Source organism: Emydura macquarii, unplaced genomic scaffold (genome assembly GCF_026122565.2).
Source record: "Emydura macquarii macquarii isolate MOO-44397 ecotype Brisbane River unplaced genomic scaffold, CSIRO-AGI_Emac_v2 contig_554, whole genome shotgun sequence".
Classification (NCBI taxonomy): domain Eukaryota; kingdom Metazoa; phylum Chordata; order Testudines; family Chelidae; genus Emydura; species Emydura macquarii.
Genome location: NW_027130691.1, coordinates 16,349,145 through 16,364,330, shown reverse-complemented (window position 1 = coordinate 16,364,330; position 15,186 = coordinate 16,349,145). Strand labels below are relative to the sequence as shown.

At 42.1% G+C, this 15,186-nt stretch overlaps 1 protein-coding gene across 1 annotated transcript in view; it reads right to left on the bottom strand.

Moving 5' to 3' along the window:
- HIC2 (HIC ZBTB transcriptional repressor 2) overlaps window positions 1–15,186 on the bottom strand; it is an 87,309-nt gene that overhangs the window by 12,909 nt on the left and 59,214 nt on the right. The gene's annotated exons all lie outside the window — the stretch shown is intronic.

Genomic DNA, 15,186 nt, shown 5'->3' with positions numbered 1-15,186 from the left:
TTCATTTCCATGTTACAGCACAAATGCCAACTACACAAGTAACTATCCTAAATGGGCAAATCAGTACATGGGGGTGAAAGGAAGTAAGTTTTGAATTTTAACTCTTATTTATAACATTTAAAAATATGTTTGTGATCTTCCTTACTAAGTCTGTCTTCTTTAGTTTTTTAGCATGGTGCCTGTTCTTTAATGAAGTCTGCTTATTATCATGCTTCACTTTTCCTTACCTGTCTTTGTGCATCAGCATCACAAATACTAAGTAATTACTATCACACGTTGTTATTTTATGGGGCTCATGAAAAACACACTGAACTTTCCAATGCAGAGATGGGGTAGAAGATTTTAAAACCAACAGTCAATTTTCAACTCCAGGCACTCCAATGCAGCCTAATGGATTAAGAGTTCCCCAAACTAAAGATTCCTTTTGATTTAACAGCAACAGTGTAGTGAACTCCATGGAGCAGGTTGTCTCAGGCCAGGTCTAGGAGTGCTTCACCAGTACAGCTACACCAGTATATTGTATTGGCAAAGAGCTCCTAGTTTGGACACTGTTTATACCAACAAAAATGCACTTTTGCTAGTATAGCTTATTCCAGCCCCCACAAGCAAAATAAGTTATACCTGCAAAAGCACAATTTTACCTTTTTAACTACAGACAGTAGGTGGCACAGCTGGATCGATCACAGATCACACATCTTCACACTCCTGAGATAGTTATGCCAGCAGAAGTTGGTAGTGTAAACCTGACTTTATTTGTATCTTCTGAAGTGCTGAGCACATCATCATCATAAATCCATTACAGACATTTGTCCAGAACTGACCAACTCCAAACACCTACTGAACAGGGATGCATCTTGAGACAGCATGCACCTGTTTGTTCTTTATATGGGTGAAGGAGTTTTTCAGCAATCCATAGCATTTAGGAGACTGCATATAATCCTTAGGATGCTCCCAGACTGGAAGTATCAGCATAGATCCAATATAAAAAATATTACGGCATTCCAAATAAATAGATGATGAACATAATTTTATAATAAATATCTTGTGCACTTGAATAATAACTTTGAAAGTCGGGATCTTAAAACTTTACAACTGTATTAGTACTGAATGCTCAAGAGAGCTTCCTGAAAAACCAAAAACAACAACTATGGAGCATCACTAACTCTAAGATTGTTTTTGGATCACTGAAAGAAGCCTTGCTCTGTTCTAAGGGAAGGAAACAAAAAACAAAAGTTTCATTCCTGGAACAGCATGAGCACATGCTTTTCCATTAAGAAAGATACTTAAAAATGTGAAAGAATATCTCTGGTGACTAGGAGACTTATTACTGGCATTTGTGGTCAAATGCAAGGAAGTGTCTTTTTGCATATTGTCTAGGACCAAACAGGACTAGAGGGGTGTTGGTCACATAGTATTAGAGATAACCCAGATACAAAGGAAGGCTCTTGCCCAGTTTCAGTGACCCTGCAGCAACAGCAAGCACTTAATATTGCAGTTTCCAGAGGTGTGAACCTCATCAAGGATTCTGGTGCACAATAAAGGAAAGAAACTAAATGGAGTCTTAGACTACACTTACCCTGGCAATTCGGCGGCAGTCGATGGGAGTTACGCAAACTACACAGAAAACTTGTGTAACTCCCGTCGACTGTCGAGCTTCTCTTCTGCGCACCGTCTTCACTGCACGGCGCCAACGGAAACACAGTGCTATCTGCAGAGGTGGATTAACAGCCATCGACTTCTGGATCAACTGAGCGGGTCTTAACTGACTGCTCAGTCGATCCAGATAAGTCAATCTGATGGTGGCGACTGCCGTCAGTGTAGACATAGCCTCAGCATTACAGGGAACCCACCCACACCCAGTCTAGCTAATGGAAAAGAGGGCGAGAACAGAATTGTTATGCTTCTAAGAAGATATTACACACTATGGACAGTATAAAAGTAATGCTGCACTAACTAGGAGCTGATAGTGTCTTCAATAGCAATATCACTTAAGGAATTGGATGCTTGTGAAAGTTGATAATGTATTAAATTCATGGATCAAAGCCAAACTAGGGCACATTCTGGTCTGATGGGGCACTGAAGACTGTAGAACATACCACATGCTCTAGGAGCTTTGCTGCTTTATTACAAAGTGAGAACAACTTAATCCTCTCAAATTTACCATCAAGACTCCAGAAAGGAAATTGGTTAAAATTAGACTGTCAAAATACATAAAAACAGTAACAAAAAATAACTACTGAGGATGAAATACAAAATGTCATTACACTGGTTTAGGATTGTTTAAGGACCATAAAAAGATAATTACACCCATCCCCCAAAGCAAATGCCAAAGAAAATAAGACTATAAGTATCTTTGCAACCTATGGCAGGAGACATTATTTGATTTCACTGCTGAATTTTAGACTGGAGAGTTAAACAGTGTTTATATTTTAAAAGGAATACCAGTGAAGCAAAGAATCATTCCAAAGCAGACCTAACGAATCACTGGTTTCATTTAGCGAATTTGTGGGTGGGAGATAGGCTAGATGCTCAGAAACTGAATAGTGAAATAACTACTACTGATAAAATCTAACAAGTAGAGATTAGTAGCTATGTATCAAATTAGATGCTATTAATCTTTAGCCAACATGTATGTTTTAATATTTTAATATACAAAGGAAAAAGATGGCATTCTCCTTAACCACCTGCTGTCCCCAGAAGCTCTGCAGCACTCCAGTGAACATGAAAACCAAAAGATAGAAGTTTATTCCCTGTTCTGGTTTCTTCTTCCACCAATTTATTTGGGCCCCTCTAGCTTACATCACACAGAAGAATGCACTCTGTGTGCAAATGCCACCAAATTCCTGGGGGCAAGTCACTTCACTTTTCTGTGTGTCAGCTTCCCCACCTGCAAAATGGGGGTGGCAACACTTAGCCCTTTGTTAGCGGCTTGGACGAAAAGTGCTTTATCAGGATGTATTACAACTACCATAATACTCTCATCATCCCTAGACCATCTGCACCATGGGAACACTGTCCATATGTTCATTTCATTGTGGCCTTTGGGATGAGGCATAGGTAACAACTGCTCTCATGGATGCTCACCTCTCCATAGGTCAGTAGTGCCACACAGGTTCCCTCGGGGAGCTGCAAATGCCATGTAATTAAACATACTCAGGGCACCTGGTTTCAGCTCTAGAGCAGTCAAAGCCAGCTGTAGGGATGTGCTAACAGTGTTATCACAAATGGCACCCTCCCATTCCCGAAACACAGTCAAAGCACTGGAGCAGGAAGCAGTGTCATTCTCTCCCATACATATCTAGATCAGCAAAAGCTCTAGGTGGAAGGGATCAAACACCAGGAAATCCTTGTGGTTAAACTGGATGCAGCACCATTGTGTTCACAGAGAGTCTCACATTTAATCTCAAAATATTTCAGACTAGCACTGCAAGCAGCATAGGGCAGAGGTGTGCACAGCAGGGGCTGAGCAGATGCACAGTAGGAACAGGCTGCAGAGTGGGGAAAGGGGAGAGAAAGAAGGATTGAGATATCTTGTCAAACAGCAGGATAAGATGTTGGGAAACTTACGTGACCCACACTTGGGCTGCTGTGTTGCAATTAGTACTGTGCAGAACTGCTCTCAAAAAGAAAGGGAATCTCTGCTTACTAAAGCAAATACCCCAGAACAGCTGCAGGATCTGTTCTGCTTGGTTTTGACACAAGCACCTTTTGGTTTGATATCTTGTACTGTGACGTCTGGACACGAAGCACTAGGGCAAAACAAGCTCAGCAGTTAGGGACCCCTGGCTTCTGTCCTCAAAATGTGAAAAGCGGAAAAGTAAAAAGGTTTGAGGATTCCTGCAGCACTTTGTCCCCCCTGCCCAAAGGATAACAAGCAGTGCCAGATACTGCTAGGCCCATACCTGCTGCATAGCAAACTTCACATGGAGAAGAAAAAAAAACCTCAGTATAAGAGGGTGAAGGATGCAGGGCTTCCTTAAGGCTAATATGTGTTGACAATATCAGGAAAACAAAGGGACTTCAGGTCAGCGTAAAGCTTCAGCAAAGCAGGGGCACCTTACTGTATGTTGAAACTATGAGTATTAGAATGCAGGTTAACCACTTTGTTGCCGCTTACCATGCCAGGTACATTGGGCTAAGGGCACCTCCATCCAGTGCTGCCTGACGTGCCAGGTACATCCCATGATGTTCCATTGAAATCACAACAGGCCATCAATAGAACGTGGCTGCACAGATGCTGAATGAAGAACCAGCAGGGACGCTGTTAAATGCAATTAAAAAACTGCAATCAAAATTGAAAAATACATTTCAAAACGGCCACCTAATTCAAAGACAACTGCTTCTATCGTTAACCCCCTCTCAGACTGCTGAGCTGCATTGAGCAGGGATGTACAAACATTAAGAGGAAACCCTTGCAAACCTCTTGGATCATCTTCCCTAGCAGGCTCTTGTCTCAGGAATACAAAAACCCGAAGAACTTCAGATGGGAACACAGAAATGCTTGCCAGGGAATAGCTATTCCTAGGATTCCTTCACAGCCTCATTTTGCCCCCTGATGGATATCTAGCAACTAGACACTACAGTGATGGGTGATTTCGAAATGTTACTACATAGTTAAAAACTTCATGTCACAATCTTCAGAGACCCATACTCTACAGAATGCTTTTTGCATGGCTATTGAAGCAGTACTTTTAAAAGCTGCCACTACCCTACCTTGAAATCCTTCTGTCATAGAGCTGCCAACTGCATTAAGCCAATCTGGTTTCCTGTGGGCCCAGTTATACATAGTGGGGAAAGAGTCCATTATTCCAAGTCAGAACTTCAGGGCACATCTACAGTACAAGCACTATGGTGGCACAGCTATGGTGCTGCAGCTATGCCGCGGTAGTACCATAGTGTAGACACTTCTTAAGCTAATGGAAGAGGCTTTTCCATCTACATAGTTAGTCTCTCCAAGAGGCAGCAGCTAGGTCAACGTGTTTGCACTGAGCGGTTAGGTCAACTTAACTACAGTGCTCATGGTGCAAAAATTTTCACAGCCCCTGAGTGATGTAGCTATGCCAATTTAATTTTTAAGTGTAGACCAGGTCCTTGTGCACAATTATAATGGAGCTCTTTGACTATTTAGGACTTTCACTATGTTTCAAGTGATTGAGAATTAAATGATTCATGGCAAACTAAATTATGGTACAATAGTTGTGAAACTGAGGCCTCTACACATAAAACTTAGGTTGATCTAGCGATGTTGTTTGGGTCTGTGCAAATTGTGTGTCCTGTGCAATATAGATAGCTCAACCTATTCCCCATTGAGGATACAGCTAGGTTGATGGAAGAATGGAAAAACCCCTTCCATTGTTGTAGGAAACATCTATGCTACAGTGCTGCAGCTGAATGTTTTGGTGCATTAAAATATGTAATTCTGCCCTTTCCTGCCCAAAAGAAAAAAGTATGTGTCCTCCCCATTTTAACTGAATGTTACACAGCTGCTCCAGGCTTGTGAAACTTGTGCAACTCCTACAATGCAGGGCCTACTCCCTCAGAGTTACCATAATCAAATAAAGGATTACTGAGAAGGATAATCCTTTGGATGAGACATTAAATACAGGTCCCTTTATAGGACTGTTTGTAACAAAAAAGGTATGCCACTTGTGAAATCAGGGAAGTAATTATAACTAAATTTTGCCTCAAATTGGAGGAGAGCTCGCAAAGCACTTTTAGTGCTGTGAAATGATGAATTTTGTACTCAGGTGAACACAGTTACACAATATGTCTGGGCTTGATAAGCCAGGGGTTCAAGGACAGAACATGGCAAACATTCTTTCCCTTCCCCAACTCATCTTGGGTTAGTAGCAAACTGTCTCGCAGCATCCCCCCCTGCTACTGGTCTGCTTGGAGGCCTGTGGGCATTCTTATATACCCCCTCCCCCCAAAAAAGACTTTGGGGTAGAGTTTTAAGGAGGACAAGGTAAAACCCAGGAAGAGGAAGGATGGTTAGAAAATTCCCAGAGAGCATTTGATTTTGGGCCCAGGCCTACTTGCCTTGCCAGGCACAGTTTTTATGAGGGATTGTGTTGGTTTTTCATCATTTTCTCAGCAAAAGTAGAAATTACAATCTACAAAGCTTGTCCAAGAGAAAATAAAACCTCTGCCTAGCTTCACAGGTACCCATGGACTACCCTGCCTAGCTTCACAGGAACTCACAGCAGTGAGGTTCCACTCCCACATTATGAAGCAGAAGATTATACATTTGCACAGCTTTAGTTCCTTTAGCCTACTTTGTGTGTCTGTCCAGCTGAGAGTTAATGATCTTAATAGCACTTCTAAAGCAAGTTATGATCCTGCCTATCATTTCTGTGCCCCACAAAAAATCAAACTGCAATACACGCTTACTGTAATGAATCTCCTTAAAAGGGATTGATAATAAATGAGGACACTGGCCTTCCAGCTACAGAGCTCCTTCTGGAGAGGACATAGAATGCAGAGAGAGAAGGTTCTTCATTCTGCCTGTGTATCTGCTGGGTTCAGGCCCAAAATATATAGAAAACCAAACCAATACCACCTGTATCCTTACAGCTTTGTAACTAAGTCAATTTTATGCTGAAACAACAGGCTTTTTGTATCAAGACTGTCCTGTTTTGACAGCTGCAGACTGAGGATTTTAAATCTTGTAAATAAAACAAAGAGGTGAAATTTAAGCATGTACTTTCTTACTGAAGTTTACTTGGAACAGGATCAGCAGTGCATGTGTCTGCTTAGGCACAAGGGTTTGAGCCCCTATGAATTGGAACCTTTACCTCTCCTCTCTTTCTGGAGAAAGCCAGTGGAATCCAGGCTGTGGGTAAGCTACTGCTGAGTACATAATGGTGGCTGCATGTGCCAACACTAACTCTGTGAAGCACTTGGTGAGACCCCGCTTAGGAGGGGGGTGCTGAGCAATGCATTAAAGCATTTCTGGAATCTGGAGTGAGGCAGCAGCTCAAATGCAGATTTGCACACAGATTACAGCAATTTGCTGCTAGCTACTGTGAAGCAAGAAGCTCTGCTTGGTGGTTTCTGCTGTAGGGGGAAAAACAGCTAATAGAAACAACACAGAACTGTTTAAATAAAGATACATTTCCCACTGGTGGAGCCTCCCATTTCACACTGAGGCCAAGCTTCCCACTGGTCTATTCCTGTGCCGCCCACCCATCCCTAAGCAGAGCTCTTGTACAAAACACGTTTGTCTACTGCTGCCCACGTGAACCAGCAATCAAGGAACAGTGAAACCCTTGCAATATTTGCCAAGCATGATGGACCCCAGGGATGTAGCAGCACCTTGAAACAAAAACCAGAAGAGACAGGAGGAGCAGATAGCAAGCAACAGACATTAACACTCCTGCAACTCACAACTGGCTGAACAAGCTCACCAAAACCTGCACTTCGACAAAACCCACCAGACAAAGGCAGTCCTAAAGCCAAGCCAAGCACAGCTTATTTCAGAGAGACGTCCGTATCCTTAAGCAGAACCCAGCACATACAAGCAGGAGATACCCCAACACACCTACCAGCCAGGTCCCTTTGGTATGCAAAATTAATCTAGCTTTTTACAGACAGCCAGTTAGCTTTGGGCCTTGGTATACAGAAGTCTCCTTTAAGATTTATCTGAATGTTGTAGACCTTTCAAAGACTTTTACTGGTTAATTCATAGGACAAGAGCTAATCCTGAAGCGTTAGGCTCCTTAAGGACTGCAACAATTACACAGAATAGGAAGAGGAAAGGCTTCTAGTCCTAGGAGGTGGCACCAGGGTGGGACTCTTGCCTCGAGCAAGTCAAATGGTCTAGGTTTTCCCTGCCTGCCCTGGCCTGCCATGTTTCACCTTGGGATGGCAAGCTAGGAAAGAAGTCCAGGAGATTCTTTGCCATTTCATGAGTACAGAATTTACTACGCTCTTATCTTAAGAACTTTAAGAATGAGCACATTTTCTCTTTGGATTGTAGAGTGAAAACTGAAGTTTAAAACCTCCAGGCAGGCAGGTTTCCCCTTAAATTATTTTCCTTTGTATAAAACTAGTGTGGCCACCAAACCAAGTACAATGGCAACCGAGTCCACCACTACCACCACCAGCAACATGCCTGCCTGACCAATGCTGCAGCAGATAAATCAATGTCAACACTCTACAGCCATGAACTAACAAACCAAGAAAACTACATTCTTCAGCACCATCATTCCTTTGCACCATCCCGACTTTCCAACAGGACACTTGAGGAGAAACACGGTAAACCCCAGAGAATCCAAGATAACACACAGCAATGTAGCCAAGCATCCTGCTAGGGACCCAGCTAACACCATGGAGCTCTATGTCATTGAGATGTACAGGCTATTTAGGGGTGCGTTTTCCACCCACTATTTACAGATTAACTATTTGGTCAGTGGTAATAATTGTTTCATCAGATTTGAAAGTGAGCATTGCACCTGCACTACTGCTGTGATTAGCTCTGAATTTGCTGCTGAAGTCCTGTTTTAGTTTAAACCATACCCCTCAGCGAATCCCAGGTATGATTATACCTCAGGCAGTGACAGTAAATAAAGAGGTGGTCAGGGATGGGAAAGAAGCAGACATCCCGTTGTCACAAGAGAGGTGTTGGACATTAATGTGCTGTCCAGCCTGGGGGGTGGTGGAGGAAGCAGTGGCTGTGGAATTTAGTTGGCCAGGGAAGAGGAAAATCAGGTTTTGGATTCTCAGCCCTGGGCTAGGCTTAAAATTTAGATCAATGTAGCTACATTGCTTAGGGCTGTGAAAAATTCACACCCCTGAGCACCACTGTTAATTGCTGTCAAGCTAACCTATCCCCCGGTCTAAACAATGAAAAATTCTTCCATTGACCTAGCTACCGCTGCTCAGGGAGGTGGATTTCCTACACCAACAGAAAAAGACCCTTGTGGGAAGCGTCTACTCTATGGGCACTACAGTGGCATAGCTGCAGCTGTGCTGCTGTAGTGCCCGTAGTGTAGACATACCTTCACTATCCTGGAGGGAGAGGGATTGCCCCACTCAGTCTCTGGCACTCTCTTTGCCCAATTGTAGCTGTATCTACACTAGCAAACTTCATATTTGCCATTTGTATTGTTGCAATTGCCGGTAAAGAATTAAGAGTTACGAAGTTCGTTAAACAAACCTTGCAGTGCTGAGGGAATGGGGCAGATCTGGAGGAAGACTCTCCCACACAAGTCCCATTTATTTTTCTTTCCTCCCCTGAAGCTCCTGGGCTCAGTGAGCTTTGCTGGTTGTGTCAAGAGAGGAGCATTCCACATAGAGCTGACTGCACACTATGATGGTGCAATTACCCCATACGCTCATTGCTGCAACAGCTGTACTAAAACTCAAAGCTAAGGCAGTGATGGGAGGGCTGAGGAGTGGAGAAGGTACATGAGCACATTTCATGATGCCATAAGAACTTAGACCAAGATGTCATTACACTACTACATCTTGAATACCAGCGAGCACAGAAATTGGGTGTCCTCAACATACAAAGAAATAGATTTTGTTATCACATGTATGGAATTTTTTCTTAGACCCAAAAGTCTGTGCAGCTAGTGATGAGATAATGCATTAAACAGAAAAGAAGTCATCCATTTTCTCAGCAAAAAAGGTGCCTTTGGTGCTCAGTTACCTCGAATAGCCATTATGTACTATGAATTGTTTGCTAAGTATGAACTGTTTGCTCAGCCCTGTACAGATTTCTAAATGTCAGAGAAGTCTCCAATTCTGAGTGAGTTGCTATAGGCTACTGTCCTGGAAAGTCCTCCCCTTCCCACCAATAAAAGGCAAAAGAGTAAAATCAGTGAGAGATTAAATTGGCCACAGATTCTTCAGGACAGAGCATGTCTTACTTTACACACACCAAATAAGGAGTAGTAAATAATAAATAATTATCATGGAGCAGAGATGCTGGCTGTACAATTACAAAAACACTGCTGTTCCTTACCTTACTCTGTGCTGTTGGTAGGACTGCTAGAGATACTGGTTGCCCTGACTAACTTACTCTAACAAGCACCTGTTTTTATTTGAGTGAAGATTTGGAAGATTTGGTATGCTGGACATCTGCTTTTATTGACACTGTTGAGATTAATGTTTTAAGAGACGTGTTGAGGATGATTAAAAATACTGTGGGAGAGCCCGCTCTTCCCTTCACCCAATATAATCTAATTTGCCAATTTGCACCCGTGTATCACTAATTTACAAAGCATCTGTTTCTATCTAGGCATTTATACCATGCTGAGCATGCCACTTGCCAGTTGCTTTGTATAGTTTGAAGGGCCAGATTTTGCTCTGTTACTCCATGAGAATCTGGCCCTCAGTTGGTAGAACCAGAGTCTACAGCACAGAAATGAAGGGTCTCGCCCCATCCCCCACAGAGATCTTTTTTTTTTAGCTCCCCACTGTCCTGTGTATCTGAGCTTTCACTCCTACATGTTCTGGCTTCAGTTTCAAATGCTGATAGGATTCAATGTGGCATAACCTGGAATAGATCCAACAGCAACTTTGCAAAATTCCATTTGCTTGGGGTGTGCAATTTTTTGTTTTCTGGACAGATGAGTGAGACACCATTAGTATTTTTCATCATCATCACCACCATGATAAAAGCAGGCCAATAGATATTTACCTGGGCAGGTACATTGTTCTGTAATCCACAGAAGTACTTTAAATCAGCTTTACAGAATTGTTATGACAATCAAGCTATGAGTATGGGGCAACTAGGAAAGTCCAGTTATCAGGGTGTTTTGTTGATACACTGCCTGAATATCCAGGGTTAAGTATTTCAAAAGTCATTCATCTTCAGTTACCACGTATTCAAACTGCTACTTTAACTGCCTATTTATTTGCTGAAGGACAGAAGCCTCAAGGAACATTTTGTATGAAGACAGAATGGATTCCCTTAGTTCTTTAGACTATATTAGCACAACCTCATTTGGCAACTGCCCCCAAGGGTGCTGGGGAGTGGAGAGGTGAGGCACATTCTATTTATAGAGGATAACCCTGGAAGAAACAGGAGCTACTGGAGAAGCAACCATGGGGGAAAGAAACTGTGACAATGCTGAATCTAGCAAGAGGTGCATCCCGCACAGTCTTTGTGCCAAAGAAAGCTCTGACAACATGCAATAGGTGGGGCCACATTCAAGTTTGAGGCTTGGCTGGCAGGTTTCATATGTACCCCGATGAGAATTCACGCAGGTGTAGTCAAAAGCTGCTGCAGGAGTGAAAAACTAAAAGGCTCTTTAAATATAAAAGACTGCTGAATCACTTCCTATAGAGCTCTCCCTTTCCCACTTGAAGGGGTGGGTGGTAAAAACAGCAGGCTGGATTGAAACTGTTACACTGCTGTAAATGAGTAGTTAGTTGATCCCAACACATTTACAGTCACATAAGTGAGATCAGAGTCCGGCCCAACGAAACTGAAATATACACAAATTCTACCAAAAACAAACCCAAGAAACAGATGCTACATCGGGGAGCGGGGGGGGAAGTATTGTTATCACCCTGCCATTTCCATCTGAGCCCACTAAAGTAACAGCATGAAGGGGCTCTAGAGGGGATGCTGATGTGCTCTTTATAAGAATATATTTGGATTAAAACTTTGCTCTTGGCATGGTGTATTCTCAAAACACCCGTACCCAATATTTAACTGCCATCACTTGCAGGACTTCAGCTGAACAGAATTTAACCACATGCAACCCTATCACTGCTGTGGACTAAATACATTTAAGCATCATTATGCCACTGCGCAGGTGCATCAGAACAAGTTTTGCATTCTTGCTGCCTCAAACACACACCTGAAGAGGCTCAAGCAGGTGAAGAAACCACACTAACCAAGAACCCTAATCACACTAGGTAGGAAACAATCCAGCTGTCTTTAACCCCTGGTTCGTTGACTGACTGATCAATCTACTGTCCTCTCCATATAGTATTCAAGGTGATTTCACTAGAATTCGGCAGAGATGTTATTTTTTAATTTAAAAAAATATATATATAAACTGCTCAGCCATTTAAAAGAATTAGAATAGCAAAACCTGTCTCACCATATATACATCCTCCATCAAGAGACTAGTCTATCCTGCGAAGGGAGAGGATGATGTACTAGTTGGTCTTCTCCATTCCAGACTACTGTGATGCTGTTTTCAGAGGCTTTTCTCCTCAGCTCCCCTATTAATATCACTGTCCTGAAGACCTTAGAGTAACAATGACAATAAACCAGTATCCAAGAGTTCTCGTAGCTAAGCTCTCTCAAAGTTGGCCCTTGCATATTCAGATCTCCCACTAAAGTCAATGAGAGTTTTGTAATAAGGTATTTTACTGACCCCTTGTCATCTTGCACAGGGAGAAATCCTAGATGGCTAGGAGCAGCCTGCAGAAACATTCCACTTTCAAAGGGGGTTATTTCCTTTTTAAAAAACATGAACTTTTTTTTTTAAGTCATTTTTCATCAGTCCCGATTTAATCCATCCCAGCTGTATGTGAGAACGCTGGCTCCCTCACAGGGCTATTCCCAACTGTACATATTCATTTCTGAACAGGTAATGGGTCTTGGCACAGCAGTCGCTGCATCCTATGCAGAGGTTGGTTGTGACATGTTGGGAAAGGAATTGAATTCTCATCTCCTATTCTAACTGGGAGGCAATTCAATGAATACACCTAAGAACCTGAAACAGACACTGGTCTAAATTTGTTACTATTTTTTTTACTATGTCCTACTGTTAGCATTTTTATTTTCAGTGCTATTGCTCTCTCCCATTGATTGAGTCCCAACTATTTAGCAAAGAGACTCTCTGCCACCCCTTCCTGGGATTTCTAACAGGGAGAAGTCAACATAGCTCTATTGGGTTTAGTCTGTTCTTTGTATACCAGCATCACTGACAGCCACAGAAACATCCACAATGCTAACAGCAGGGTTCAATGGTTGCTTCTGCCCCTGAAACTACAGAGCCAACAAAGAGATCTTGGACAGCAGACTTGGTGTGTCTCAGAAGAAAGTTGTTTTTTTAAAAACATGGTCTTAGTAATAAAGTGATGGAAATAGAGCTTTGGAATTCTAAATTCCCTCCATCACCCACAAGAGACTAGGGTAGTTTTCAGAAAACTACTTATGTTGGGCCTAAACATACAAGCTCATATTTACAAAGGAACCTAAGAATATGTCTAAACTACAATTAAAAACCTGCAACTAGCCTTTGCCAGCTGACTTGGACTCACAGGGCTCAGGCTAAGGGGCTGTTTAATTAATTAAGGGACACAGTAGATGTCTGGGCTGGGCTCTTGAACCCGTCAAGGTGGAAGGGTGTGAGAGTTCAGGCTGTAGCCCCAGCCTGAATGTCAACACCACAATTAAACAGCCCCAAAGCCCAAGACAGCTGGCACGGGCCAGCCATGGGTATCTAACTGCAATATAGACATACCCTATGTGACTTAGGATCTGGTTAAATCCCCCCCCCCCCCCAGCAACTGTTTATAAATACTATTCAGCAGCTCTGTAAAAGTTGTAGCATTCCCATTCCTGGATATAAAAGAAGATTTAAAAAAAAAAAAAAGACATGAGCTTATCCAAAACACACTAGAACTTTAGGGAGAAAGAAACCCAGATTCAGATCTGAATTTTACCTTTGGGGACTGTTTGTAATTAAGAAACAAAACCTAAAATCTAAACCTCCATAAGCATACGCATGAGTGAGATATTTAAATCTCCAGATTGAAACCAATGCCTAAAGCTTTTTTCCCTGGTTTGGATTTTAAAAGAACAAAAAAACCTGTAAGGATCCCTCTTTTCCAGTTCAAGCAGCTGAAATTTCATAGAAAAATGACAGACTTCTGCTAAGGATGGTGGAAAGTCTCATGAAAAAGCAAATCTAGTGAAAAATCCACCACTTAACATGGCCAAAATCCTATGCTACCACGTGATCTTACTAGATATCAGCCATTTGTGGCAGAAATCTTGCAAGAGCCGCTTGTAGGAATTCAGCACCATTGAATTCAAACCTTAGCCCGCAATGCAGCCTTCTTGGATCATCACTAATTAAAAAAAAAAATTATTCGATTCTGCTTTTTTTTAAATTAATTTCTATTTTCCTAGAAAGGGGAAAGAGTATTTTTCTTTTAATGAGTCAAATTATTGGAGAACTCTGACAGATTATCCTACAAATAGTTTTAGAAGAAAAAAACCGAACAAAACAAAAAGCCCCTTACTACAGTTCCTTTCCCCTGCTGCGCACAACCATTAAATGCCATTCTGCCTCCCCATTTGAGACACAGAATCTGAAAGACCCAGCATAAAAGGCCTGGCGAACACTGTGCCTGATAAGAAATGTTTTTTTAAAATTATCATAACGACACTGAAATAATTAGAATATTCACAAAAGTTCCCTTTGGATTCAAGTCAGCATGTGGGAGTGAAGGATTAAGATCAAGTATTCACAGCATTTCCCAGTCACATACTGAGATATCAAAGCCTGTGTACTAAGGTGATCTGGTATTTCTTTGGTGGGGATGGCTACTTAATAGCAAACACTGCAAGCAACATAAATGTGTGCACGCGTGTGTGTTTTAAATAGTGCATGTGATTTTTTTTTTTAAGTTTGTGATCTAGTTTTAATGCTCATATGTGAGAAAGAGTAACAGCTCTGACCCAGCGTAGGTAGGCTCTGGGCAAGCTTTTCCCAAACCACTCTGCCAACATATGCCAATCCTGAATTAAACCGGTAATGCTCCTTGGTATTGCCCACCCACACACAACAAGCCGGAAATGCCAACTGTGTCAGTTTCTTCAGTCAACAAGTTGCAGGCAAAATGGTGCCATTTTATTGTCCCTTTATGACACAGTAGAGAGAGTTTACTCTTTGATTACAATAAGCATGCAGTCACCTGAGCAATGAAAGTATAATACTGAATTTCAGTGTTAACACTTATGTTATCACCTTCCATTCTAGATCTCAAAGCTTTTCACAACCATTCCTGGACACTGCTGTGAGGGAGAGTGTATGGATGCATTACTCCCACTGTACAGCTGGGGAAAACAGGGCACAGCAAAATTAGTGACTTCCCCAAGTTCATACAGCAAGTCAGTGACAGAAACTAGAACAGAACCCAGGTTTCCCAAGCTGCAGGCTGATGCTTTAACCACTAGACCATTCTTCATCTTGAGGAAGGGAAATGCTC